Genomic DNA, 27,894 nt, shown 5'->3' on the forward strand with positions numbered 1-27,894 from the left:
TACACCCTCCCAAGACTAAACCAGGAAGAAGTAAAATCCCTGAATAGACCAAAAACAAGTTCTGAAATTGAGGCAGTAATTAATAGCCTACCGGCCAAAAAAAGCCCAGGACCAGACAGATTCACAGTCAAATTCTACCAAAGGTACAAAGAGGAGCTGGTACCATTCCTTCTGAAACCATTCCAAGCAATAGAAAAAGAGGGACTCCTCCCTGACTCATTTTATGAAGCCAGCATCCTCCTGATACCAAAACCTGGCAGAGACACAACAAAAAAAGAAAATTTCAGGCTAATATCCCTGATGAACATCAATGTGAAAATCCTCAACAAAATACTGGCAAACTGAATCCAGCAGCTCATCAAAAAGCTTATCCACCATGATCAAGTCAGCTTCATCCCTGGGATGCAAGGCTGGTTCAACATAACCAAATCAATAAATGTAATCCACATAAACAGAACCAATAACAAAAACCATATGAATATCTCAATGGATGCAGAAAAGGCCTTCGATAAAATCCGACACCCCTTCATGCTAAAAACTCTCAACAAAGTAGGTATTGATGCAGCATATCTCAAAATAATAAGAGCTACTTATGACAGACCCATAGCCAATATCATAGAGACTGGGCAAAAGCTGGAAGCATTCCCTTTGAAAACTGGCACAAGACAAGGATGTCCTCTCTCACCACCTCTATTCAACATAGTATTGGAAGTTCTGGCCAGAGCAATCAGGCAAGAGAAAGAAATAAAGGGTATTCAAATAGGAAGAGAGGAAGTCAAATTATCTCTGTTTGCAGATGACATGATTGTATATTTAGAAAACCCGATTGTCTCAGCCCAGAAACTCCCTAAGCTGATAAACAACTTCAGAAAATTCTCAGGATACAAAATGAATGTGCAAAAATCACAAGCATTCCTACACACCAATAATAGACAAGCAGAGAGCCAAATCATGAGTGAATTCCGTGCACAGTTGCTACAAAGAGAATAAAATACCTAGGAATATGACTTACAAGGGATTTGAAGGACCTCTTCAAGGAGAACTACAAACCACTGCTCAAGGAAATCACAGAGGACACAAACAAATGGAAAAAACAAAAATCCACGCTCATGGATAGAAGAATCAATATCATGAAAATGGCCATACTGCCCAAAGTAATTTATAAATTCAATACTATTCCCATCAAACTACCATTTACTTTCTTCACAGAATTAGAAAACACTACTGTATATTTCATATGGAACCAAAAAGCAGCCCACATAGCCAAGAGAATCCTAAGCAAAAAGAACAAAGCTGGAGGCACCATGCTACCTGGCTTCAAACCAGTCTACAAGGCTACAGTAACCCAAAATTAGCATGGGACTGGTACCAAAACAGATATATAGACCAATGGAACAAAACAGAGGCCTCAGAAATAACTCCACACATATACAACCTTCTGATCTGGAGAAATCTGACAAAAACATGCAATGGGGAAAAGATTCCCTATTTAATAAATGGTGCTGGGAAAACTGGTTAGCCATATGCAGAAAACAGAAAGTGAATCCCTTCCTTCCACCTTATACAAAAATTAACTCAAGATGGATTAAAGACTTAAATGTAAAACTCAAAACCATAAAAACCCTAGAAGAAAACCTAGGCAATACCATCCAGGACATAGGGATGGGCAGAGACTTCATGAATAAAACACCAAAAGCAACTGCAAGAAAAGTCAAAATTGACAAACGGGATCTAACTAAACTAAAGAGCTTCTGCTCAGCAAAAGAAACTATTATCAGAGTGAACAGGCAACCTACAGAATGGGAGAAAATTTTTGCAGTCTATCCATCTGACAAAGGGCTAGTATCCAGAATCTACAAGGAACTTAAACAAATTTACAAGAAAAAAGCAAATAATCCTCAAAAATTAGGCAAAGGATATGAACAGACACTTCTCAAAAGAAGACATTTATGCAGCCAACAGACATATGAAAAAAAGCTCATCATCACTGGTCATTAGAGAAATGCAAATCAAAACCATGAGATACCATCTCACACCAGTTAGAATGGCGATCTTTAAAAAGTCTGTAAACAGATGCTGGCAAGGATGTGCAGAAATAGGATCGCTTTTACACTGTTGGTGGGAGTGGAAATTAGTTCAACCATTCTGGAATAGAGTGTGGCAATTCCTCAAGGATCTAGAACCAGAAATACCATTTGACCTGGCAATCCCATTACTGGGTATAGACCCAAAGGATTATACATCAGTCTACTATAAAGACACATGCACACATATGTTTATTGCAGCACTATTTCCAACAGCAAAGACTTGGAATCAACCCAAATGCCCATCAATGACCGAATGAATAAAGAAAAGGTGGCACATATACACCGTGGAATACTATGCAGCCATAAAAAAGAATGAGTTCATGTCCTTTGCAGGGACATGGATGAAGCTGGAAACCATCATCCTCAGCAAACTAACACAGGAACAGAAAACCAAATACCACATGTTCTCACTCATAATTGGGAGTTGAACAATGAGAACACATGGACACAGGGAGAAGAACATCAGACACAAGGGCTTCTCGGGGAGTAGGGGGAAAGGGAGGGAGAGCATTAGGACAAATACCTAATGCATGTGGGGCTTAAAACCTAGATGATGGGTTGATAGGTGCAGTTAACCACCATGGAACATGTATACCTATGTGATGAACCTGCACATTCAGCACATGTATACCAGAACTTAAAGTAAAATTTACAAAATAAGAGCAGCTTATGTTAACAGTGAATTTAAAAAAGTAGATAAAGGAAACAGTTCCTTAAAGAAGCAGTGCCTCAATAGCAAAGACATGGGATCAGCCTAAACACTTGTTAACATCAATGGTGGGCTGCATAAAGAAAATACGGTACATATATACCATAGAATACTATGTAAACATAAAAAAGAATGAAATGATGTCCCTTGCAGCAATATGGATGGAGCTGGAAGCTATTATCCTAAGCAAATTAACATGGGAACAGAAAAACCAATACTGCATATTTTCACTTATAAGTGGGAGTTAAACACTGAGTACCAGTGGACACAAAAAAGAGAACAATACACCCCAGGGCCTACTTGCGGGTGGAGGGAGGAAGGAGGATGAGGATTAAAAAAAACAAAAATCATAGTACCCAATGATTACTATGCTAATTACCTGGATGATTAAGTAATCTGTACACAAAACCTCCACAACACTCAATTTACCCATGTAACAAACCTGCACATATACCTCCTGAACCTAAAAGTTGGGAAGAAAGAGAAAATAAAATAACAAGAAGAAATGTTAAAAAATAAAATAAACAGTATGGCGATTCCTCAAGGATCTAGAACTAGATGTACCATATGACCCAGCCATCCCATTACTGGGTATATACCCAAAGGATTATAAATCATGCTGCTATAAAGACACATGCACACGTATGTTTATTGCGGCACTATTCACAATAGCAAAGACTTGGAACCAACCCAAATGTCCATCAGTGACAGACTGAATTAAGAAAGCGTGGCACATATACACCATGGAATACTATGCAGCCATAAAAAAGGATGAGTTTGTGTCCTTTGTAGGGACATGGATGCAGCTGGAAACCATCATTCTTAGCAAACTATCACAAGAACAGAAAACCAAACACCGCATGTTCTCACTCATAGGTGGGAACTGAACAATGAGATCACTTGGACTCGGGAAGGGGAACATCACACACCGGGGCCTATCATGGGGAGGGGGGAGGGGGGAGGGATTGCACTGGGAGTTATACCTGATGTAAATGACGAGTTGATGGGTGCTGACGAGTTGATGGGTGCAGCACAGCAACATGGCACAAGTATACATATGTAACAAACCTGCACGTTATGCACATGTACCCTAGAACTCAAAGTATAATAATAATAATAATAATAATAAAAATAAAATAAAATAAAATAAAATATAAAATAACATTACACTCTGAAAAAAAAAAAAAACCAGTGCTTTCTAGTTCTAAATTCTAAGATGAAGCTCTAAAATCAGAAGCCTCACCTTTCTCTCAATCTTGCTTTCAGCATCCCAAGATAGTTTAAGCAGTGGTGAGAAATTTTTTCATTTACCCATTGCCTGTAGGCAGAAGGCTTTGGTCAATTACCAGCAAGAGAAATGGGTAGAGCTAAGTGTACCAGGAATCTTGCAGCAAGTAGGTGGCTGGATGAGCCCATTATCGGGAGATTCCAATCAGCACAGAACACAACATTGCAGGAAAATTCTAAAGAACTTGTGGGACAAGAGGGATGCAGTATATTTCAAGGTGTAAAGTTAGATGCAGTGCTTAAATTAAATGACTTCTTTATATATAATAAGCAAAAATAATTTGGATTATCAAGGCGGTTAATTTTGAGGTGTTCTGCTAATTAAGAATGAGCTAATTATTAACTCATATGAATAGAGTGCTTACTGTGGATTTAAAAAGTCATAATTTTCGGAAAGGGAGACTCCTATGCAAGTAACATGTCCTCTTCTTCCATTTGTTATTCGAGATGTTTTCTAATGGCTCATTTAATAATGTGTGACCCTTGTACTACTTTTATTTACTCCAATTACAGAGAAAATGGTGTAAAAATCAGCTGTGGCACAGTTCACATGATAAATTCTACTCAAAGCCCAGGTTTGGCATTGTGAAAGGCAACTTACATGATATTTTAACAATTATAAGGAAGTCTTTAATTGTGCCTTATGTTGCATAATGGCATTCCAAGAGAAGGAGAAGGTGCATTTTCATGAGAAATTAAAGAGGACGACAGAGAGGAAAGGAAAAGGAATATTTTTTGTTAGAGAGCAAATTTAAGGATTAGAATCAAAAACTTCTTTGTCTGCTATCGTCATGGTTGGAGTCACAATTATGAATGAGAAGCTTAAGAGGGAAGAATGGGACCTAGAAAGAGCCAGGGAATGGAGGTGGTGGGGAGTGCACTGCGGCCTAAAAAAAGGTGTTCAGTGAAGTACGAGTCTCACAATCTTGGGAATGTATTCCCAGCAAATAAAGGCAAAATGTCAAAGAGACACATATAAGAAATATAAATATTACAGAGGATTGGTCCAGGAGACACAATATCTGAGTAATAAAAAATCCACAAAGATAGAAGAAAGAAAACAGAGGAAAGAAAATAACCATAGGCTTATGGGTTTGAACTTAGAATTCTATCAATCAAATGTGAGGTCTAAATAAATATATTTTCAAAAAGTCAACAATTCAGAAACTGCCTCACACACGTTTCCTAGGAGTTTACTTAATGATTTACTCCAACAAAATAAGAGGATCATAAAAAAAGAAAGAGTGCTCTGGACAACTATGAAATGTAAAAGTAAAGGGCAGAGGGCAGAAAGTGAAAGGGACAGAAGTGAAGGGAAGGAGAGAATTGCAAAATAAATGTCCTCGTAAGCATGGAGTCTTGACCCAACAAGAGACGGAAGTTAAAGTAAAGGGCAGAGGGCAGAATGTGAAAGGGACAGAAGTGAAGGGAAGGAGAGAATTGCAAAATAAATGTCCTTGTAAGCATGGAGTCTTGACCCAACAAGAGATGGAAGCTGAAGTACAGTGGCTGAAGTTGCAGAAGCAACTAACAGAGAACTTAATAGTGACATACATTTTGGCAGAAGACACAAGAGGAAAGATGAGGGTGGGGCACAAGAACTATTACAACAAAAGACGATAGAGGATCTCCTAAGATAAAAATTTAAATAATGGTCAAGCTAGTATATGGAGATAGAGAAATAGCCAGAAGAATTTAAAACAAATATGAAGAGGGTGGAAGGGGACAGAGAAACATGGGAGAGAAGGCTGTTGATCTTTATCAGAAACCCATCTGTACATTTGAAGACATTTATATTTTTTTAACTTCAAAAGGCTTTTAATTTAGATAAATGGAGTAAAGTCAACCTTTATGGTATTTCTGTCCTCTTCTTCAGTGTGCTGGCATATTCCAGGTCTAGCCATCCACCTATTAAGAATCTGGACACCTTGGACTCCTCCTGTTTACTCCTAAGAACTCCAGGGAACCTGTTCATTCATTATACCCTCCAGTCTTGTATGTCTGCATTTTCTCGAGAGTCTTCAGGATGTGGTCTTTGCAGCTCTCTCAGCATGTCAATTCTTTCTTGCTCTTCTAATAAAATTCATTCCCCTCTAACATTTAATTACTCTAATTTTCCAGTTCATCTGATGTGTTTAAAATGAGTTATATAAATTTCTCATATGAATGATTGAATGTTGATGGTCTGATTTATCTTCCAGTCATATTAAGATCAGCTAATTTTCTTTTCTCAGAAAATTGTGAGCGTTTGGGTGGTATTTAATTATCATTGGCTGACATATTTAAGCTCCAGGGTGAGTATAAAGATATTTTCAATTTAATAGGATTAAGATGTCATTATTCCCTCCTGATAAACTTTTACTTGTTAGGAGAAAATCTTCCAGAATTAATGAACCTATTTGGACATCCTGATACAGCTTGAAGTCTCAGTTATACAAACCTTGACTATAAAATTAAATGGTGGCCGGGCATGGTGGCTCACTCCTGTAATCCCAGCACTTTGGGAGGCTGAGGCGGGAGGATCATCTGAGATCAGGAGTTCGAGACCAGCCTGGCCAACATGGTGAAACCCCGTCTCTACTAAAAATGGAAAAATTAGCCAGGTGTGATGGCACGCCCCTGTGGTCCCAGCTACTGGAGAGACTAAGGCATAAGAATTGCTTGAACCCAGGAGGCAGATGTTGCAGTGAGCCAAGATTGCACCACTGCACTCCAGCCTGGGCAACAAGATGAAACACCATCTCAATAATCTCAATAATAATAATAATAATAAATAAATGGTACTGGATAAAAACTAAAACAAACATACCCCCAATATGAGCAAATGAACATCTGAAAGCTGAATAAATACAGACATAAGAAGCCTAGGGACAAGTTTACTAAGAGCTTTTGAAATGTTTTCAGTACAGCCTATAACATAAACACTTTAAATCTGATTTATTTGAAAGGATTTGTGTGAAATACCACTCATAGCTTCCTTACACAGGATACATCTCCTCCCACCTCTTACAGTCCAGAAACAGTAACTCAATTCATTAAATATTAGGTTGAAAAAGATTCAATTAAAAAAAACTTTAAAAGCAACCCAACAATAAAGTACAACAACCATGCAATAGTCCAAAAGGATTAACAACATAATTAATTATTATTCTAATAATTAATGCCATATATAGAAGCAGGCTTGGTGCTGCAGTACACTTGTACCAATGTGACACAGATTTTTGCCTAAGTGTTTGGTCTTCAGATTATCTAGTGAGAGCATTTTTCTCTTTATTTCATTTGCCTGGTTCTGGGCACTGTCCTACCTTATTGGATGCTTGGACTGTGCATTTCCTTCATTGCCTAGAATAAGACTGAGTAAATAAAACATTATAAGGGACTTTAGGGATCATCCATTAGAATGCTCTAATTTTACATCATAGGAAACCTGGGAAGGTAAAGGGTTGGCCCCAAGGTCACCTGGCTGCTTAGTAAAGACATCCAGCATAGGGGCCACAGTACATGGTAGGCAGTCAAATATCTTATTACCCAATAAAGAAATAACTACTTAGGTAAGATTAACAGGAATTCCTACCCTGGGTAATACATTGGGCACCCAATGTAATCCTTGAATCCCTAGAAAACTACAAAAGTGTATGGCTACGTGCAAAGGTCTATTTTTCCAAGTAGATAATATACAAAGTCAACAGAGTAACAAATAGATCTGTGATCAAAGAAAATGTTAAGAACCACTACTTTAGAACAAATAAAAATGCAGCCCTACAAACAGAACTCTTGGCCTTACAGATGGTATAACCTGCCATGATAACCCTGTTCTGTGTGCATGTGTGTATGCATGCGCATGCACGGCACACGAAAATGCACCAGATGAGGAAAAGTATTACCCACAAATAGGCATGCTATCACATACCCTTTAACTCTTCACTCAGCCATTTCAAATATATACATTCACATATATAGGACCTCTATAAAGTCTTTGTCTACCTTTACCCTTCAATAACACAATGGTTAAGTATGACAGAGCATTCTGTAAATGGTATGTAAAGAAAAATTTACTACATTTTAAAGTGATAGCATTGTGCATTTGAACATAACACTATTATTTCAAATCATCTGAACAAATGAATAATGGCTACCATAAACAGGAAGGTATAAACTGTGCCCTTTGGCAAGAAGAATTTTGGTCCTTATCAGCTCTAAGAAAAAAAATCCAAAACCCTTTAAACGACATTTGCAGATGGTTTGTATCCTGTCTACCACCAGTTTAGCTTTTCACCAAATTGTATACTCAAGAGTTAGAAGAAACCTTACAGGTCACATGGACTGACTTCCTACCCTCTTGAGGAGACCCTTTCACAGCACTTGACAGCCTGTAAACACAGACTGGCCTGAATTGGACAATCAGCCAGAACAACAGACAGCCAACTTGGTTCATAACTATTTTACTGTTTTCACACTGCTTTATAAAATGATTTGGAATACAATTTTCTGAAAAAGTATTACAAACATTTATTGCATTTTTTCATAGAGTCCCTTTGAAACTAGGCTAAATAATTCAAATGGAATAATGTCAAAGAAATTGCAATAAACGGGGGTGATATTTACTCCAAGGCAGTTGGCAATCAGTGTACAACATTCATACTAATTATAGCTTTTATTAAGTAGAAAACCAGTACTCCATTCACAGAGTTAACATTGGCTTTGTATTTCACTCTCATTACTCATTTCAGTATATAAGTGAGATAATGAGTTATTAAATGTCTTCAATCTACTCTATTAATATAATAGAACTCCATACTTATTTGCTGAGTTCATGGAGCTAGAGACGATGGTTATCCAAAGCTGTTTCATGGGACTGAAAAAAAAAAAAATACACTTTTCTCCAAGGATATCTAATGGTTCTATTTATTTCTTATTTTGCCCAATGAGTTCCCCAACTTCACAGAAAATAAGTGCCTAAGAAATTCCCTTGTGCCTACACCTTATAGAAACACTTGAATGCTGATATAAAGCCTTAGATCCAGGTCCAGACATCAAAGGTAGCGCTTACTACTTTCTACCTATGAATTTCATGCTTATAAAGCATGCTTATTATATGCTCAGAAGCTGCGGGATGGCTAAACCCCTATTAAATTCAACTATGCATGCTCACACCACTCTCTCCTTCTACCACTAATACCTCAACCCTAACCCCAATCTAGCTCTGGAAATAAGCATTCAAGAAACCCTACACAACTTTGAATTCCAGAGGGATGGCAAAGCCTTTCTAATGACTGAATGTCTCATGCAGTACATATTAGTTAGTCTAAGTAATAACATTCACCACTTAGTTGCATGACATTTCTTCCTAAATATGGATGCAGTTATTAAACAGAGGTGTGGCCAGAGCATGGTCACCTAGATTCCTGACCTAGTCCCATATCTGGCCTTGTGACTGTAGATAAATCATTTCACTATGGTTCCATTCCTCCCTCTGAAAAAAAGAGATAATGTACTGTCTTTATAACTATCAACTTCCTGGAAATTTGAGTTCTGAGTTTTCCAGAGAGGGAAGGTGCACAGCGGAATGTAATCAACAACATATAGCAGGAGGCAAGACTTTGGTCTCAGCTCAATCACAATCTGGGTGGCCTTTATCCCACTAAAGGCCGCTTCATTACTGAAACATTGGGAAGTGATCCCCAAGGGCCCTTCTGACTTTGCCAGTATCAGACTGTGGACTAAGTATTAGGGAAGAGTTCTGGGAAGCCCTTGAACGTGGCCTAGCTCACCTTATCAGGAATTCAATATGAAAGAGAACATATATGGTATTGTGTGTTCATTTCCAAGTATTAGATGTGATGTCATTTCTTTACGTGTATATAACTTCTTAACCTCTATGTACCCTGTGCTTTTTTCACTTCCAGAGTGCACTGGAATAGTTCTTTGAATACTCTGTTGAGGAATCAAACATACAGACACACCGCACACACATAAACAGATCCCTCAGAAAAACAACTCTGAAAAGCTTTGATTAAGAAATAGCTGGTCTCATTTGCATACTCAGGAAAGAAAATTGTAGGCAGCACAATAAACAGCCATTCCTTTCCTGACCTTGCAAAATAATCAACATTACAACCGTGTGTACACGTATGTGCATGCATCTGTTTAGTAGCTTTGAACTACATTAACGTGCTATGATCTGGTATTTCTCTCATCAGTTCCTCAGGAGAGGAGCGGCAAAGCTTAATGCAAAATTCAGTCTAAACTTTTAATAGTGTTTCTGACAACTCTAGAGATTTATAGCCTGAATGTAGAATTATTCCTTGTTCTTTTATTTCTCATTCAAATGCAAAGAAATTAATTTTCTGGTCATAATTTCAGTACTTCAGGGATATTACCAGGCAGAAGTAAAAATAGAACACCAATATATTGTCAAGTCCTATGGCTGAGGGTGACTAATAGCTATAGTGTCACAGATGTAATAATCTAATAAAGCCTCTGTACTCAGGGTCTAATGACATTAGTGCTTAGGAAAGATGTAAGTCTGGTTGCAGCAGCAGATTGCAATCAGTAACTCAGCATTAAAGATGGCAGTTCCTATTGTGTCCTCCCACTTTTATACCCTTACCACATACCTTATTCTTCTCCAGTAGTCTCTCCCTCTCTTCTGTTGATTCTTACTCTTGCTCTATCCTTGCAAAGCTAGAACAAGTTGCACCCCACCATTAAGATTTTCTAAGATTTCTCAACCTAAACTGCAATGTATCCTTTCCTTCAAGTCATTATACAGATAGAGTGAATTTAAGTTACTTTTGCCTCTCTAACTAGACTGTGAGGTTCTGAGGGAACATTTCCTTCTTTGCCACGTGTTTTCACATTTTCTGTAATGTCTGGCCTTGTCCTGAGTTATTTCAAGTATGTGATGCATTATTTCCTGAGCAAATCTATTTTCTTCAATGTTTGTATTTACCAAATGAGATAGGAAAATTACTCTGAAGTTCTCTCCAATTCTCCTATTTCATGATGGTACAGATTTGTACTCTGATGGTCAAGTACCATACTGCAACGGGAGATGGTAAGATATTTTAGGGCAGGAAACGCTAAGAGCAGCATTCCAGGGAGAGAAAATAGCACAGGTAAAAGCCCTTAGACGGAAAGTATTTGGCATGCAAATGGAACAAAAAGAAGGCCCAGAGTTATAGGAAGAGGTAAAAGATAAGAAAAATATATGTCAGACAGGTTGTCAGACAGTTCACCAACACTAAACAGAACTGAGATGCAGAGCTGTTGTGTTTTAAATACAGCTATTTTATCCACAACCCTATAGCTACAGGTGAAGGGAAATTAGAAGAGAAAATCCTATTCTAGCTTAATAGGAAATCCAGACTATTTGAGTACCTTTACACATGTTATCCCATCTTTTTCGAGTTGCATTAGTCTATTAAATCCTCTGTGAAATCAGAGGCAATGCAAACAGGATTACAGTATTATTTAAATTACCAAAGTCTGAGAGTTTAGGATAAATATGTACAAATAGGTAGAAAGTCAGGAACTTATCAACTTGATGGATTAACAGGTCATCAGAAGCCCAAACTGATAGTTTCCAATGCCAAAAATTTCCATATGATTAAGAACCAAATTAACTATAATGTAGTTTATTTGATTCATACAAAATTTTCAAACATGCAGTCTCTGGGGAAAACCATCAAAGGGTTTCTTGGTGCTGTAGATGCTAGGGAGCTTTAAACTATGTGATGTCTTTCATCTAGCAAGACATAGAATGAGTTTATGATGCTATGAAATTTCCTCTTCCACAATGGTGACAGACTCATAAAATTATGCAATCTTATGATACTCAGAGTACTCAGGAGAGAGCACTGCTGATTGCTGGGACTTTGAAGTAACTACAGGACTGGGTCAAAAATTATGCGAAGCAGCCTTTAAGATGGCCCCCAACAGTCCTTATGTTCTGGTATTCATGACTTTGTGCAATCTCCTCCCCTTGAGGGTGGACTGGTCTTACTGACTAGTTTCTATCAAAGAGAACACAGTAGAAAGGACAGGATGTTGCTTCCAAGATTGAGTTACAAAAAGACTGGCTTCCATTTTTACAGACTTGTCTTGCTATTACTCACTCTGAAAGAAACCAGCTGCCATGTTGGGAGCTGTCCAATGGAGAAGCCCAGGTGGCAAGGAACTGATGTCTCCAGCCAACAGCCAGTAAGGATCTGAGGCCTGCCAATAGCCACATCAGTGATCTTGGAAGCAGATCTTCCTCAAGGTGCTCCCTGGAGATAATACAGGTCTGGCAAACAACTGGATCATAGCTTCCTAGGAGACCCTGTGCTACAAGCCATTCAGATAAGCCACACTCATATATTCCACATCCACAGAAACTTGGAAATAATAAATGTGTATTATTTGAAGCTAAGTTTTGAAGTTATTTCTTATAAATCAATACATAGCTAATACAGGCATTTATTTGGAAGAGTAACCAATACTAAGCACTGGGGACAGCCTCCTGTAGCGATTTCCTTCTTCACTACAAAGTCTCAAAACCTCTTCAAAATTAACAAACGAATACACAAGCTCTAGGTTACCAAGAAGCCATAACATATGCCAAAGTACAATGCACTTTCCCCTGTGTCCATTTATTTTCTCCAACAGTGTCAGAACCATTAGAAGGAAATCACACCTGACTATTAAATTAAGAGGACTAATCAATAATATTGACTTGATGTTTGTGTAGCCTAGAGATAACTGACTTTGGTGTAACTATTTATCTTGAGAGAACCAAATTTTAACTGTTGGCCCAATGTTAAATATAATCTTCCTATATTTTACCTACCCTAATCTGTGAGCTGAGCAACCCATTCTCCAGTATACGGCAAGATGAATTTTTAAAAAATCTATACTATGTAGCTTGTAGCTGAAGCTAACTAGTGAAGCCAGCATTAGGGCCAGAATGGAAGCTAGACAGGAAACAATCGCCAGGATTTCATTTTCAGATATACGACAAAGAACGCAAAAAGCTGCCTCAGGTTGGTCAGATGAATTTTGCTTCTAGTATTGCACTCAGCGTGTTAGAGTGTATCTGTCCCAATATAGTTTGGATGTATGCTCCCTCCAAATCTCATGTTGAAATATGACCGATAATGTTGGAAGTGGGTCTAGTGGAAGGTGTTTGGATTATGGGGGCAGATCCCTCATGAATGTTTTGGTCTTTGCAGTAATAAATGCACTCTGAGTTCATGTGAGATCTAGTTGTTTAAAGGAGCCTTGGCTGGGTGCCGTGGCTCACGCCTGTAACCCCAATACTTTGAGAGGCCAAAGCGGGCAGATTGCTTGAGACCAGTAGTTCTAAACCAGCCTGGACAACATGAAACCTCGCCTCTACTAAAAATACAAAAAATTAGCTGAGCATGGTGGTGTGTGCCTGTAGTCTCAGCAACTCAGGAGGCTGAGGTGGGGGAATCACCTGAGCCCAGGAAGTTGAGGCTGCAGTGAGTCGTGATCATGCCACTGTGCTCCAGCTTGGGCAACGGCAATCAGACGCTGTTTCAAACAGAAAAACAAAAGCCAGCCACTTCCTCCCTCGCTTGCTCCTATTCTTGCCATGTGACACACCTGCTTCCCCTTTGCTTTCCACTATGATTGTAAGCTTCCTGAGACCTCACCAGAAGCCGAGCAGATGCTAGTGCCATGCTTCTATCTGCCTGCAGAACTCTGAGTGCAAATAAGTCTCTTTACTTTATAAACTACCCAGTCTCATGTATCCCTTTGTAGCAACCCAAAATAGACTAACACAGCCCCCAAATATTTTATTTCGTTTTTTAAGGATTAACCTTAATGAAAACCCCTCTGAACTTGCCCTCGATTCTCTGTCTCAATTAGTCACTTTCTAAAGGAGTGGAGGAAAATCATGTACAGTTGCTGTTGTTAATATACACTTAACTTTTTCAAGCTAGACTGAGCCCAGGTATTGAAGAAAGTTAGTTAAATGACATTTCAGAAGCTTAGTCATCCTGAATAAAGATTTTCTTTTCGACTAAGTTTAAGCAAAAAACATGATTGCATTTAGGTAGAAAGGCGTAAAAATCAACAACAAGCAAAATCATTTGCCTTATCAATGCTACCATGACCATTCATAAAGTAAAAAGTCATTCTGCATGCTGACAACTGAAAGCATCTACCTCCTTACAGCTCACTGTCTGCATGGACATGATTGTACTCTTTGGTTGTCTTCAGTAATATAATTTTATTATTCTACCATACCCATCAACATAACTTTGCTAGTCCAGGTAACTCTTGCACAGGAAGGAAAAAAATGCAACTAACTGTTCATTTCAGAAACCTCTACTGTACCCATCAACATAACTTTACTAGTCCAGGTCACTCTTGCACAGGAAGAAAAAACCTAAAAATAACTGTTCATTTCAGAAACTTCCAGAAGAAATATTCAAATGAACGGCAAACAGACATTCAGCAGACAGGATTAAAATCAAAGCTCTTGCCTCAAAGCTTCCCCTAGTTGTGTCCATCAGTCATAAACTATTCTATCATGATCCTTACCCAATCCTGATCAAGCTTCTGCATTCAAAGAGCTACCTTAAATCACACTCCAAAACCTCATAAATACCCAGACTTCCAGACTGTGCATGCCCCTCCCTCACGCTACTAAGACTCTGTCAAGGTAGTGCTCCTCCTCACCACAGTCAGGATAAACTCAATTGTGCCTTAGCAACAGATTATTCTGGAGGCATTTCTGAGGACCCAGAATTAACAATAATCCTAACTCCTTCTTAATACCATGTATGAGATCTTAGAAGTCGGCCTGTACATAGAGGGGAATAAAAGATCTTGAAGACCAAAAGAGACATATAAAAATAGAAAAGAAATAAACCCAGGCCTCCATTCTCTTCAAGAGTGCATTTAGGCCGGGCGCGATGGCTCACGCCTGTAATCCCAGCACTTTCAGAGGCCGAGGCGGACGGATCACGAGGTCAGGAGATCGAGACCATCCTGGCTAACACGATGAAACTCCATCTCTACTAAAAACACAAAAAATTAACCAGGCGTGGTGGCAGGTGCCTGTAGTCCCAGCTACTTGGGAGGCTGAGGCAGGAGAATGGCGTGAATGCGGGAGGCGGAGCTTGCAGTGAGCCGAGATCGTGCCACTGCACTCCAGCCTGGGCAACGGAGTGAGACTCCGTCTAAAAAAAAAAAAAAAAAAAGGTGCATTTAGATACAGAAGGATTTTTGAATTGTTAAAGATGACAAAGTATGACCAGTACCCAAGAACCTAACAATTGAAATGAGGCAAGAATTAAAAAATTAAAATGGAATGACTCCAATTCCCATTTCTTACAGAAGCCAAGAAAGAGAAAATTATTAAGAAGCACATGGTAGAGCTGCAGATGAAATGTGTGGTAATTGGGAAATTGGCAATTAGGAAAACACTTGCTGAAAATTAAGATAAAAATATAGATGAATGAGAAGGAAAGTGCAGCAATATCAGTATAAAATATTAACAAGACTTACTAGATGATTTTCTAGTGACAGTTATTGTAGGTGGACATATATGAATTACATGTTTCCTGAGGCCACATGTCAGAAAAATTTATGGAATTAGTGTTCAGAGGAAAGGCACATCAAAGATAAAACATGATAAACAAGAGCCAAAAAGAACAAGTACAGACAAAAACGAGGCTTGGTTTTGTTTACTGTGGATAGTCTGATGACGTTCATGAAGAGAAAGCAGGATTTAATGGAAGAATAGATGCTTTTAACAGACATAAAACACGTCATTTCAGAGGTGTCACTGTTTGTTAGGCCTCACAAACAAGATCATATTTAAAAAAATAAAGATCTAGGCCAGAAAACGAGGAGAAGCAGAAGAAAGAAGGCACTGAAACCTGGTACACAGAACTAGCCCAACATCAGAAAAAGACACTGACAAATGTAAGGAGTTAAAATTTTAAATTCAACTAAGACCTCCAGAAAATCAGTGAGGGATTACAAGAGGGAACTGAAGTATTACAGGCAGCAACCATCACTGCAGATTAAGGCACAGCAGAAAGACATGGAATAGGGAAAGGCTGAAGGAAAACTGTCAAGGATTATGTTGGAACAACATCACTCTTAAACAGAAGTCTTTTCTAAGTAACACAACTCCCCAAGTAAGTGAAGAGTTGGAGATGCCACCTCTCCCCAGAACCATTTCTCACAGGCCCAAAAGAAATCCACAAAAAAGGCAGGGGCAGCAAACCCTATAGCAGCAAAACCTATACCAGCTCAGAATTGCAGGATTCACAGCGAAAACAGAAAGGACCTGCCCCATCACCAGTATCCCAACTTTGCAAGAAGGTAGTGCTCTCTCATATACTCAAAATGGGTGTTGATATCTGCTTTTTCCCTACACTTATTTGGAGCATTCTATCAAGGACCTTTATTTCTCTGTAATTCTTTGATGCCCTGCTGTTCTGAATAGAGGCAATCCAATCCAATTCCAAACTACTCATTTTCCACTGAGGTCAAGGTGTTTAGAAAGAAATGAATCAAATATATAAACTAATTCTAGGAAGTGAAAGGTTCTCAGATGGTGATACCCTTACAAATGGGATGACCGAATTGCCCCCAAAGTACTTCCCAGCTCACACACACTTCCCCTTCACTCCTTTTATATTGCCTAATTTGGCCTGTCTCCCCCTGGTTTTCTGTGTACCCATGAAGCTCATACGCCTAAGACTTTGAGCTATCATTTTGCAGGCTGACAAACTACGACTAATAAATTAGTAGTTAAAACACCTGCAGTGGAGCCCAAATCTCCTGCATTTTGGTGAATAAAAATACTTTTCTTGGATAAAAAATTTGTTCTCAGGCTCCAGATGATTAAAAGATGATGATTAACACTATTTACTATCCTTTCCTCATGTATAAAGAGCACTCAGTCTTTCCGTCACTTTATTTTTATTATTTATTTATTTATTTATTTATTTATTTATTTTTGAGATGGAGTCTTGCTCTGTCACCCAGGCTGGAGTGCAGTGGCACTATCTCCACTCACTGCAACCTCTGCCTCCCAGGTTCAAGAGATTTTCCAGCCTCAGCGTCCCAAGTAGCTGGGATTATAGGCATGCACCACCACGCCTGGCTAAGTTTGTATTTTTAGTAGAGAACGGGTTTCACCTTGTTGGTCAGGCTGGTCTCGAACTCTTGACCTCAGGTGATCCACCCGCCTCAGCCTCCCAAAGTGCTGGGATAACAGGAGTGAGCCACCACGCCCAGCTATGTCACTGTAATAACAGAAAGATGATAGCATTAGGAACATGGAGCTACCAGCTCTTTGCCCAAGTGTTTAAAAAGTAGACCACAGATGTAACACACATTTAAGTATTTAAAGCAATTGATACATCTCAAACTGAGATTGCCTTCAAGGGTACTAAAATTTAAAGATTCATCTAATGTCTAAATAAAAAGTCATCTTTAGGTATTATTATTAGTTGAAGCAAACTACAAGGCACAGGGTGTGAAGACACATGAAAGTTTAAAAAATAACTGAATGGCAACAGTATTGGACATTTTTTTTTGAATGCCCACATTCTAAAGCTGAAAGCCAGAGGGAGGAGTAGTGTCTGCAAAATGCCACAGTTTTATCTCTAGCTATATATATATATGTTCTTCCATATTCGCTGGCTATATCTTGGGCCACATAATGAAAGTCCCAGACCTGTGATATCCCTTGGGTTGCTTGTCATGTTGAAGCAGAGAGAGAAGTAGGAAGGGAGAAGCAGACAGGAGACAGTGCCTTGAACATACATGGCCCACATCACCTTTCACATCAAAGGCCTTTGTCTTCCTATTTGCTTTATTGTCATCCTCAAAAGCAGCTCTACATAGTGCCGCTGTTCACAGCCCTCTCCCTACCTCTAGGCTGTAGGTCCTTGAAGGTAAGAAACCATTCTTATGTGTTATTCCATGTTTCCTGATCCCCTTTATCTGGGGATCCAACCTCTGTAATACTTCTCCCCTGTAACTCTTCCCCCCTCAGACAGACAACAAAAGTGGCCAGAGAACCACATCTCAAATCCTTTTAGTGCTCTCATATTCTTCTGAGCAGTTTTCAGTAGTTTTTTCCATAATCACAAAACCATATGTAGCTTCTGGATAAACAAAGTGATTAAGAAATGGAGGAATTATGGTAGGTTAAGGAACTATTATTTTTGTGAGTAAACCTCCTGGAGCTATTTGAGTATCTAAACTCCACACATGTAGAAGTTTGATATAAATTGAAACAAAACGCAAACCTCTAGCTCCTAACTGGTTTGTATACCCAATGAGTAGCTAGCTAACCTCTACTCTGAAGAGCCCTGCACAGAGAGACTGCAGGAAATGCATGTCAGTCCCATAGCTGGACTCTCAGTGACCAAGAGGTAGATATTTTGGGATCACTTCTGACTCATTAGAACACCGTGAAAAACAAGAGTTTCAAAAAATGCCTACATGTGATAAGTAAAATGAAATGAGACAGTAGGGTCAATGCGCTATGAGAGAACCCCCCATTTTAATAAAATAATCATTACAGCCCTTGATTCTACTAACAAGTGACAAAATAAGGTAATAAGAAGGGAGAAAAAGCTTTTCAAGGTAAGGGCAATATTTATGTCATTAAGATGCATCAAGTTACCTTCTACTCTGGGTATAGGTATAATGAATCCAGTCAAACCATGGACAAGCAACATTTGGAAATTAGATAAAATTGATTCCTAGACTCGAGTAAAAGTTCAAGGTGAGGGGAGGAGGCAAGGAGCAGACTCAGATGGGAAACAAGTCATTATCAACTCCTCTGGAATACCAATGAACCTCAGTTTAGTTAAAGCATTTTTCTGTGGAATTTTATAAACATCCCTCTGTGATCCCTTGATGTTTCCAAGCTAACTTACATGTGCAAATGGAGGACAGGTTTAAGTAATGGCCAAAAATGAGAGAGGCTGACAATTGGTAGCTGGACAGTGTTTTCTGCTTAATAGAGGAATCAAAATATCCACTGGGTTTAAATACTCAACTGACCTGTGCTTACACTAACCAGGTGTGTAGGGTGACTTCGTTTTGATCAAAAGTCCAAGGGAACAGAGGGCTTGTTGGGTTTTGGGTTTCCTGATGGCTTGGTGCCAGCTATGGATTTACTTGATAAGGCCCAGTTTCTTTGTGCACATATTTGAATTAAATAAGAGCCTTTGATGGACAAGGCCTCTAACTGGTTTTAATTAACACTCATATAGGCTGTGAGAACCTTCATCTGCATCCATTTTGTTTGTTTTGTGAGTCAAAATAATACATATTTTTAAAATGCTTCTCCTCTGTGACTTATGTATATCCTTACCTCCGCAAGATCCTGAGAGGCAAGCACTTAGCAAGCAGCCCAGGTTAAAGCAGAGACAGGGAATCTATTGGGAAGAGGTCAAAATTAGGGGAAAAAAAGAAGTTGCTCTAAGCAGCAGTCTATACATACTCCTTTGTGTACTATAAATACTTCTTCTTGCTCTCTTCCCACCATGCTTCCAGTTCCCATGTTTCCCTATCCCTTCTACTGAAGTCCTTGCCCCGTCATCAATCACTGTATCACCAGAAGAAGGACCCGTGCAAGGAGAGCAGAGCCTCTATCCTGACTCTGGGAGGAGAGCTCAAGCCAAAGCACACAGGTCTTCTGTTTGAGAAATCTGGCACTACGAGGCTCTCCTGAAGTACTTGTGGCTATCCAAAGGGCTTATGCAGTATTCCACTCCAATGGCCTGGAGATTCTGCCTGATCCAGCCACAGTACAGCATCCTCATCAGCTCCTTCTAGGCCTTGAGCACAACTTATTTATTTATTTATTTATTTAGTCTCACTCTGTCACCCAGGTTGGAGGGCAGTGGTGCGATCACAGCTTACTGCAGCCTCAACCTCCCAGGCTCAAATGATCCTCCCACCTCAGCCTCCCAAGCTGCTAGGACTACAGGCATGACACCCCAGCTAATTTAAAAAAATTTTTTGTAGAGATGGAGTCTAGCCACATTGTCCAGGCTGTTCCCAAACTGCTGTGCTGAAGCTGCCCAAAGTGCTGGGATTACAGGTGTAAGCCACCGGGCCCGGCCTTGGGCAGAGCTTTTTTTTTTTTTGAAACGGAACCTCACTTTGTCACCCAGGCTGGGGGACAGTGGTGCGATCTCGGCTCATGGCAACCTCTGCCTCCCAGGTTCAAGAGATTCTCCTGTCTCAGCCTCCCAAAGTACTGGGATTACAGGTGTGAGCCACTGTGCCTGGCCCATAACTTCTTAAATTGTATCTACACACAAACACATGTAAGTGTCTTTTGTCCCCTTTATTTTTTATTTTTTAAATTTTTTTATTTCCATAGGTTATTGGGGAATGGGTGTTGTTTGGTTACATGAATAAGTTCTTTAGTGGTGATGTATGAGATTTGGGTGCAGCCAACTCCTGAGCAGTATACCCTGCACTCAATTTGTAGTCTTTTATCCCTCACTCCCTTCCCACCCTTTCCTCCTAAGTCTCCTAAGTCCATTGTGTCATTTTTTTTTTGAGACGGAGTTTTACTCTGTCACCCAGGCTGGAGTACGGTGGCACAATCTTGGTTCACTGCAACCTCTGCCTCCAAGGTCCAAGTGATTCTTGTGCCTCAGCCTCCCGAGTAGCTGGGATTACACATGACTGCCACCACACCTGGCCAATTTTTGTATTTTTAGCAGAGACGGAGTTTTCCCATGTTGGCCAGGCAGGTCTTGGACACCTGACCTCAGGTGATCCGCCTGCTTCAGCCTCCCAAAGTGTTCGGATTACAGGCATGAGCCACTGCGCCTGGCCCATTGTGTCATTCTTATGCCTTTGCATCCTCATAACTTAGCTCCCACTTATGAATGAGAACAATGTTTGGTTTTCCATTCCTGAGTTACTTCACTCAGAATAATAGATGCCTCACTTAAACCTGAGGTCCTTCACTAGGAGGCAGCTTATTCCTAGTACCAATTCCACACACTAAGAATAGAAATGTGAACAAGACATAGAAAGCCTCTCTCATTTGTGTTTACATCAATGGGCAGCCCTACAACTAGTCTGCATCAAGCCAAATGAACAGAACTGCAACTGTTCCTACAAGGATCCAACAAGGTCTTTTCACCACTCCTATATAAGCTGCTACTGAAGTCATACAGACAATACATCTGCATTAACCATACAACTTGTTAAATGCTACACTGTACAATGCTTTTCAGAACATTAGATTCAAAGAAAACTAGAACCTTTAAAATAAATTCACTGAATTTTTATGTCTTTCCCAATTGTGTGCATAATATTTGAGTCTGGAAACATGGACTAGAGTCAGATATCTGAATGAGAAAGCATAAATTTACAGCAGGTCCTCAAATAAGGTCATTTTCTACAACACTGTTTCCTTATAAAATTGATGAGGAAAAAAATAATCAACTCCCGGCTGGGGCTGCTGTCTGTGTGGAGTCTGCATGAGTTTTCTCCAGGTACTCATTTCCTCCCACATCCAGAAGATGTGTACATTGGGCTAACTGGCATGCCTAAATGGTCCCAGTGTGAGTCAGTGCGGGTGTGTGTGTGAGTGCACCTGGTGATGTAATGTCCTGCCCAGGGTTGGTTCCAGCCTTGCACCCTGAGCTGCCGGGATAAGCTCCAGCCACCTGTGACCGCTTGAACCGGAGTAAGTGGGTTAGAAAATGACTCAACGAATGAATATAAGATATTGTAAAATAAAAATTCAGAAAGTCCATGATAATCATACAAATGCACAACAATAAACGATGCTGTACTAAAGTGCTCAGTGAGCTTGCCACATTTGTGATTGTTTTTGAACTGCATGGTGGTAGGAGATGCTTCTTAGAATTTTCACTTGGCAAATGTTGCTTCCTAAATGTAAACCCACCATCACGGCTGGGAATGGTGGCTCATGCCTATAAAACCAGCACTTTGGAAGGCTGAGGTGGGAGGATTGTTTGAGACCAAGAGTTAAAGATCAGCCTGGGCAATATGGTGAGACCTTGTCTCCACAATTTTTTTTAAAAGAATTAGCCAGGGATGGTGGCACACACCTGTAGTCCCAGCTACTCTGGAGGCTGAGGTGGGAGGATCACTTGAGCCCAGGAGTTTGAGGCTGCAGTGAGCCATGTTTACATCACAGCATTCCAGCCTGGGTGACACAGCAAGATCCCAACTCTCACAAAGTAATAAAAATAAGGCCAGACGCAGTGGTTCACGCCTATAATCCCAGCACTTTGGGAGGCCGAGGCGGGTGGATCACTTGAAGTCAGTTCAAGACCAGCCTGAACAACATGGTGAAACACCGTCTCTACTAAAAATACAAAAAAATTAGCCAGGCATCATGGCAGGAGCCTGTAATCCCAGCTACTCGGGAGGCTGAGGCAGAAGAATTGCTTGAACCCGGGAGGCGGAGTTTGCAGTGAGCCGAGATCACACCACTGCACTTCAGCCTGGGTGACAGAGTGAGACTCCATCTCAAAAAAAAAAAAAAAAAAGTAACAATAATGAAAACAAACCCACCACCACAATGACCACCATGACTCACTGATTCACCAAGAGTTGGGTAATTATTGTATCTTGTTTTTGTTAACCTTTCTTAAAGGTATAGATAGCTCAACTTTATTTCAATGTTTAATAGTAAAAGTGTTTCAGTCTTTATTTAGAAGTTTGGTGATGTTTTCATGACCAGAAATATATGCCATGGAGACCTAACTCTTGCTTATCCATCAGCCAATGGTAAATTTGGTTTTGTCATAAGTAATTTTGCTTCTAAAATTGCAGTTCCCTAGAACTTATTGAAGACATTAAGTGAGGACTTACTCTACTTACTAAAATTCAATATAAAGACTCCTTATTACGACAAATATGGATATTTTTCATAGAAAGATTAGTTAGAAGAACATCAAAATGTTAGTAGTGGTCATAATTCTAAGCAGTTCAATTGCCAGTAATTTTTAATTTATTCAGTGCTGTGTAAGAGCTGGCTCATATGAGGTGGTAAGTGCACATCTCTTCCAAAATCTGCATTCAGTGTGACAACACTTGAAATTGGTGGCGGTGGAATTATTTACACCTTAGAAATTGACAAATGCCACATATCAGGTTTTTTCTCTTCTTTTGGAGAGCCACTTGTTAAACAAAAAGCATACCACTTTTTGTAGTCTCTAGACTTTCCTTGTGAGCACATAAAAATACTAATTTGAGGTTACTTTTAAAGAAAATGAAATTTGAGCAAATTAATCTTTGTGTGTATAGCACGTTTTCATGAAGTATTAAGAAAAATATGTGTTTTTTCCATAAAAGATCTATGAACCCAAATAGCCTTGCCCTAAAATTTCCACTATAATTTAATCTCTCTCCTGTATCCATATAAACAAGCATGAAAACATGAATTTGGAGAGAGGAAATCACACCAAGAATTTACAGCACGTTAAAATTTCAAGGCCAGGTATGGTGGCTCACACTTGTAATCCCAGAATTTTGCGAGACTAAGGTGAGAGGATAGCTTGAGGCCAGAAGTTCCAGACCAGCCTGGGAAACATAGGGACATCCCATTTCAACAAAAAAAGTAAAAAATGAGCTAGGCATGGTGGCATATGCCTCTAGTCCTAGCTGCTCAGGGGGCTGAGGCATGAGGATTGCTTGAGCCCAGGAGTTCAAGACTGCAATGAGCCGTGATCATGCCACTGCACTCCAGCCTGGGTGACAGAGTGAGACCCTGTCTCAAAAGTTTTTCTTTCAAATAATTAGTAACCATTGACAGAGTAGACCCCAGATGAGTTAAAGCAGCAGTCCCCAACCTTGTTGGTACCAGGGATCAGTTTCGTGGAAGACAATTTTTCCATGGACCGGGGGTGAAGGGATGGTTTTGGGATAAAACTGGATCCACTTCAGGATCATCAGACATTAGATTCTCCTAAGGAATGTGCAACCTAGATCCCTTGCATGTGCAGTTTACGATAGGGTTCGTGCTCCTATGAGAATCTAATACAGCTGCTGAGCTGACAGGAGGTGGAGCTCAGGTGGTAACGATCGCTCGCCCAGCTGCTTACCTCTCGCTGTGTGGCCTGGTTCCTAACAGGCCACCGCCCAGTACCAGTCCACGGCCCAGGGTTTGGAAACCCCTGAGTTAAAGGGCAAAGGACTGGACCTCTCAGGAATCAAGAAGCCAGGTCCCACTTTAAGTTCTGAATAGGGTCACTTTCACCTTTCCTAGGTTTCTACCTCTTGGGGTTTTCTGCCCAAACAGAGATTAACCCTTTTGGATTCCTCTACCTTGTGACTTACTTTTAAAATGTCAATACTTAGAGAAACTACCAAAGAAGAGACCCAAGATGACTGTGAAGAGCAGTGGGTAGAACAAGGGTGTGCAAAAGGAGAAGGTGTCACAGTTATAGTTAGGATTCACATATTTTTTTGGTCTAGCAAATGAGCTAAGGTCACCATCAGACCACTTGATGAAGGAACTTGGTAGCAAAGCTTCATTAAGTGGTTTTAGGTAGAGTTTTTTTTTTTCTAAATAACTCTGGCCCCAGTTTTTCCTGGGTGGGAAATAACAACAATGATTTCCACCTTCCATGGCTTTAAAGTAATTTAGCCATTTACAGGGATAAATCAAAAGGCTTTGAAATGTCAATGTGCTATGTAACAGACACTAGTTTCTAATAAAAAAGAAATGTGGATTTTTTTTTTACCTTGTTTGGGTGAACTTCAGGTTACATGGTGCTACCAGAATAAAATATGTGCTAACAGAAAAGTAGAGGAATCACAGGTATCTACTGAAACTAAAGGTTAAAAGATACTCTTAGGATAGTGCATATTTATATTTAGCATTTATTCCTCCATTTCTTACATTGTCAAGTGTCTTCACCTAATCTTCAATGAACTAATCACAACCCAAAAGTGACTTTTTATAGGCGAGGAAAGAAATTTCTAGGACTGCTAGTTAATAGGCACCTTCCATCCCAGATAGCTAGAGTCCTGCTGAATGCTGAACTATGATGCTAGCCTCAGTGTAATGTGTCCTAGCATTGTGTCCTAGAACAGAACTCAGCTCAGAGCAAGAAAAAATCTGAGATCCTTAGCCAGATTACAGGGTTGTGGCTTCCCAAGACAAAACAGTATAATCTATGAGGAATGTGCTATACCTGAGAAAGGAAAGAAAATAAATAAAGGAAGGTGGGAGAGGTGCTAAACCAAGCACTGTATGTCCTCCCTCCAATATGTGCATTCAGGAAATGGAGAGCTCATTCACGAGTGCCTATTGTGTACTAGATGCATTACAAAGATTATGACACTTGATTCTTACAAAATTCTGACAGCAAAGAAGGATTCCTGTTTTGCAGATAAGGAAAACTGAGGCCCAAAGAGTTAGGAACTAAGGATAGAAAGTTACTGATGGCCAAGTGCAGTGGCTCACACCTGTAATCCCAGCACTTTGGGAGGCTGAGGTAGGAAGACTGCTTGAGCCCAGGAGTTTGAGAACAGGCTGGACAACACAGTGAGACCCCACTCTACAGAAAATAAAAAATTAGCTGAGTGTGGTGTCACACACATGTAGCCCCATTTACTCAGAAGGCTGAAGTTGGAGGATCACTTGAGCTCAGGAGTTCGAGAACAGCCTGGGCAACATAGTGATACCCCATTCTATAAAAGGTAAAAACTTAGCTGAGCATGGTGACACACACACAAGTAGCCCCATTTTCTCAGGAGGCTGAGGTTGGAGGATCACTTGAGCCAAGGAGTTTGAGAACAGCCAGGAGTTCTACAAAAAATAAAAAATTAGCTGAGCATAGTGACATATCTGTAGCCCCAGTTAAGAGGCTGAGGTGGGAGGATCACTTGAGTTCAGGTGGTCAAGGCTGCAGTGAGCTGTGATTGCACCACTATGCTCCAGCCTGGGTAACAGAGTGAGACCCTGTCTCAAGAAAAACCAAAAAAAAGGAAAGAAAGTTAGTTACTGGTAAATCAGGCTTAAACTGAGGTCTGTCTTACTCCAAAGCAATCCAAGAGGCAATTTACAAAGCACCAAGAGTGAAAACTACATAATGCAGGCATTTACTCTACAGATGTTATTAATAAGTAAAAATCATAAGGCTTACTGTTAAATGGCTGCAGGGAAAGACCACATTCCAGAACATATGCCATAGCAGGCAACGACTCCAGAAGTGTAGACTTTGGTTAGAAGATCCCCACTCTGAGGTATGGTATTCCCGTGTACTGAAAGCTTGAATCCCAAATTGATATGAAATTCTATCATTCATTAGAAAGGAATTTTGACCCAGTTACTGTATACTTTGCCTGAAAATTGACAGCAATGGTGAAATCAAGTTCAGACACAGGACCTCCACATGTTTGAAAGAAACATATCAGATAGCAATTTAGGGGGAACAGCACAGATACAGGAACGCTTACCAATCAACCCTTGTGGTTGGCTGCTGTATAGAACAGAGACTATCACCTGGACGGGCACAAGAGAGAGCATTTATTATATGGGAGCATTCAACATAACCCAAATAACATTAGCACTTTTTGTCATGATCTATTTACCCAAATTCATTCATCCCACTGTACTTCTTTTGTGTAACAAGACAGGAAACACAAGGGTTAGGGAGCCTTAGCATGCAAACCCCAAATCTTTGTCCCCAGCTTCCAATGACTGAATTCACTGACAATTTTTAACAATGTCACGAAGTGTGAAAATACTATGTTAGAAACCAGCTGAGCTGCGAGACTACTGCCTTAGAGTGAAAATGAGCCCAGTGTCTTTCAGACTCAGAAACTGGAACCTTGTGGTACCAGCAATGTCTGCAGAGCAAGGAAATGGACAACAATGTATGGAACAGTAAACATCTGAAGGAGTAATAACCTACATATTACTTTAATTGCTGGCGTATACCTTCAGGACCCCTAGCAAATAAATGTCACAAGTGGAGCGGGCTGGCAGACTACCATTCCCTGACACCTACTTGGTCCTTGGGACCTATCTTTTCCCTCTTTGTATAGATAAGGCTAGCTTTCAAATTACCTTCAGACCCACATTCTCATACCTGAAACAAAGGCACCTGCAGCACTCCGCACTCCTCAACTCCTGAAGTTTTCCACAATCCAGTGCAGTCCCTCCTGCTGCTGTCTCTTACTGGTTTTCCAAAAAATAGAAGTAAAGATCAGAACTTTGGTGTTAAAAAGTCAAAATCAGGTTTATTTGAAATCAGAACAATCTAAGTTTGTCAATGTCCCTGTAACAGCAGCACCTACGGTGTACATGAGGACAATTAAGAAGTAGAAAAAGATGCCCCTGTCTAATGAAAGGTTGTAGAAACAAAGTCAGTATCATGGAGTGAGTCAGCAGTGCTTAGGAAGAGTGACTACCACTGTTGGTAGTCCCTATCTCTAGGACTCTAGGAAGGGGTTTCCATACCATCATTAATGATGCACAGGGGACAGGAGGAGGGGGGCTGCCCTTCATAAGACACTAGTCACCTCACGCAATATAAGGACACCTTGAACTTGTCTAGGTGATCTTGACAATTGATTCCAGTTCCATCCTTTTCACATTACAGACCCATAGGTTCACTGGTGCTGGACTTTTCCATCACAGGTTCTGAAGGAGATGGTGACTGTATGAATCTGCCAAGAGACTTGCCTGTGGATGGACAGCCCAGCACCACTGCAGGAAAATTATGGAACTTGGAACTCATTTTGGTGGGTGACTGGAGCACACTTCCTTTTCCACTTATTCAGAGAAACTTCTGAAAATGGTTGGTC

Source organism: Theropithecus gelada, chromosome X, assembly GCF_003255815.1.
Source record: "Theropithecus gelada isolate Dixy chromosome X, Tgel_1.0, whole genome shotgun sequence".
Classification (NCBI taxonomy): domain Eukaryota; kingdom Metazoa; phylum Chordata; class Mammalia; order Primates; family Cercopithecidae; genus Theropithecus; species Theropithecus gelada.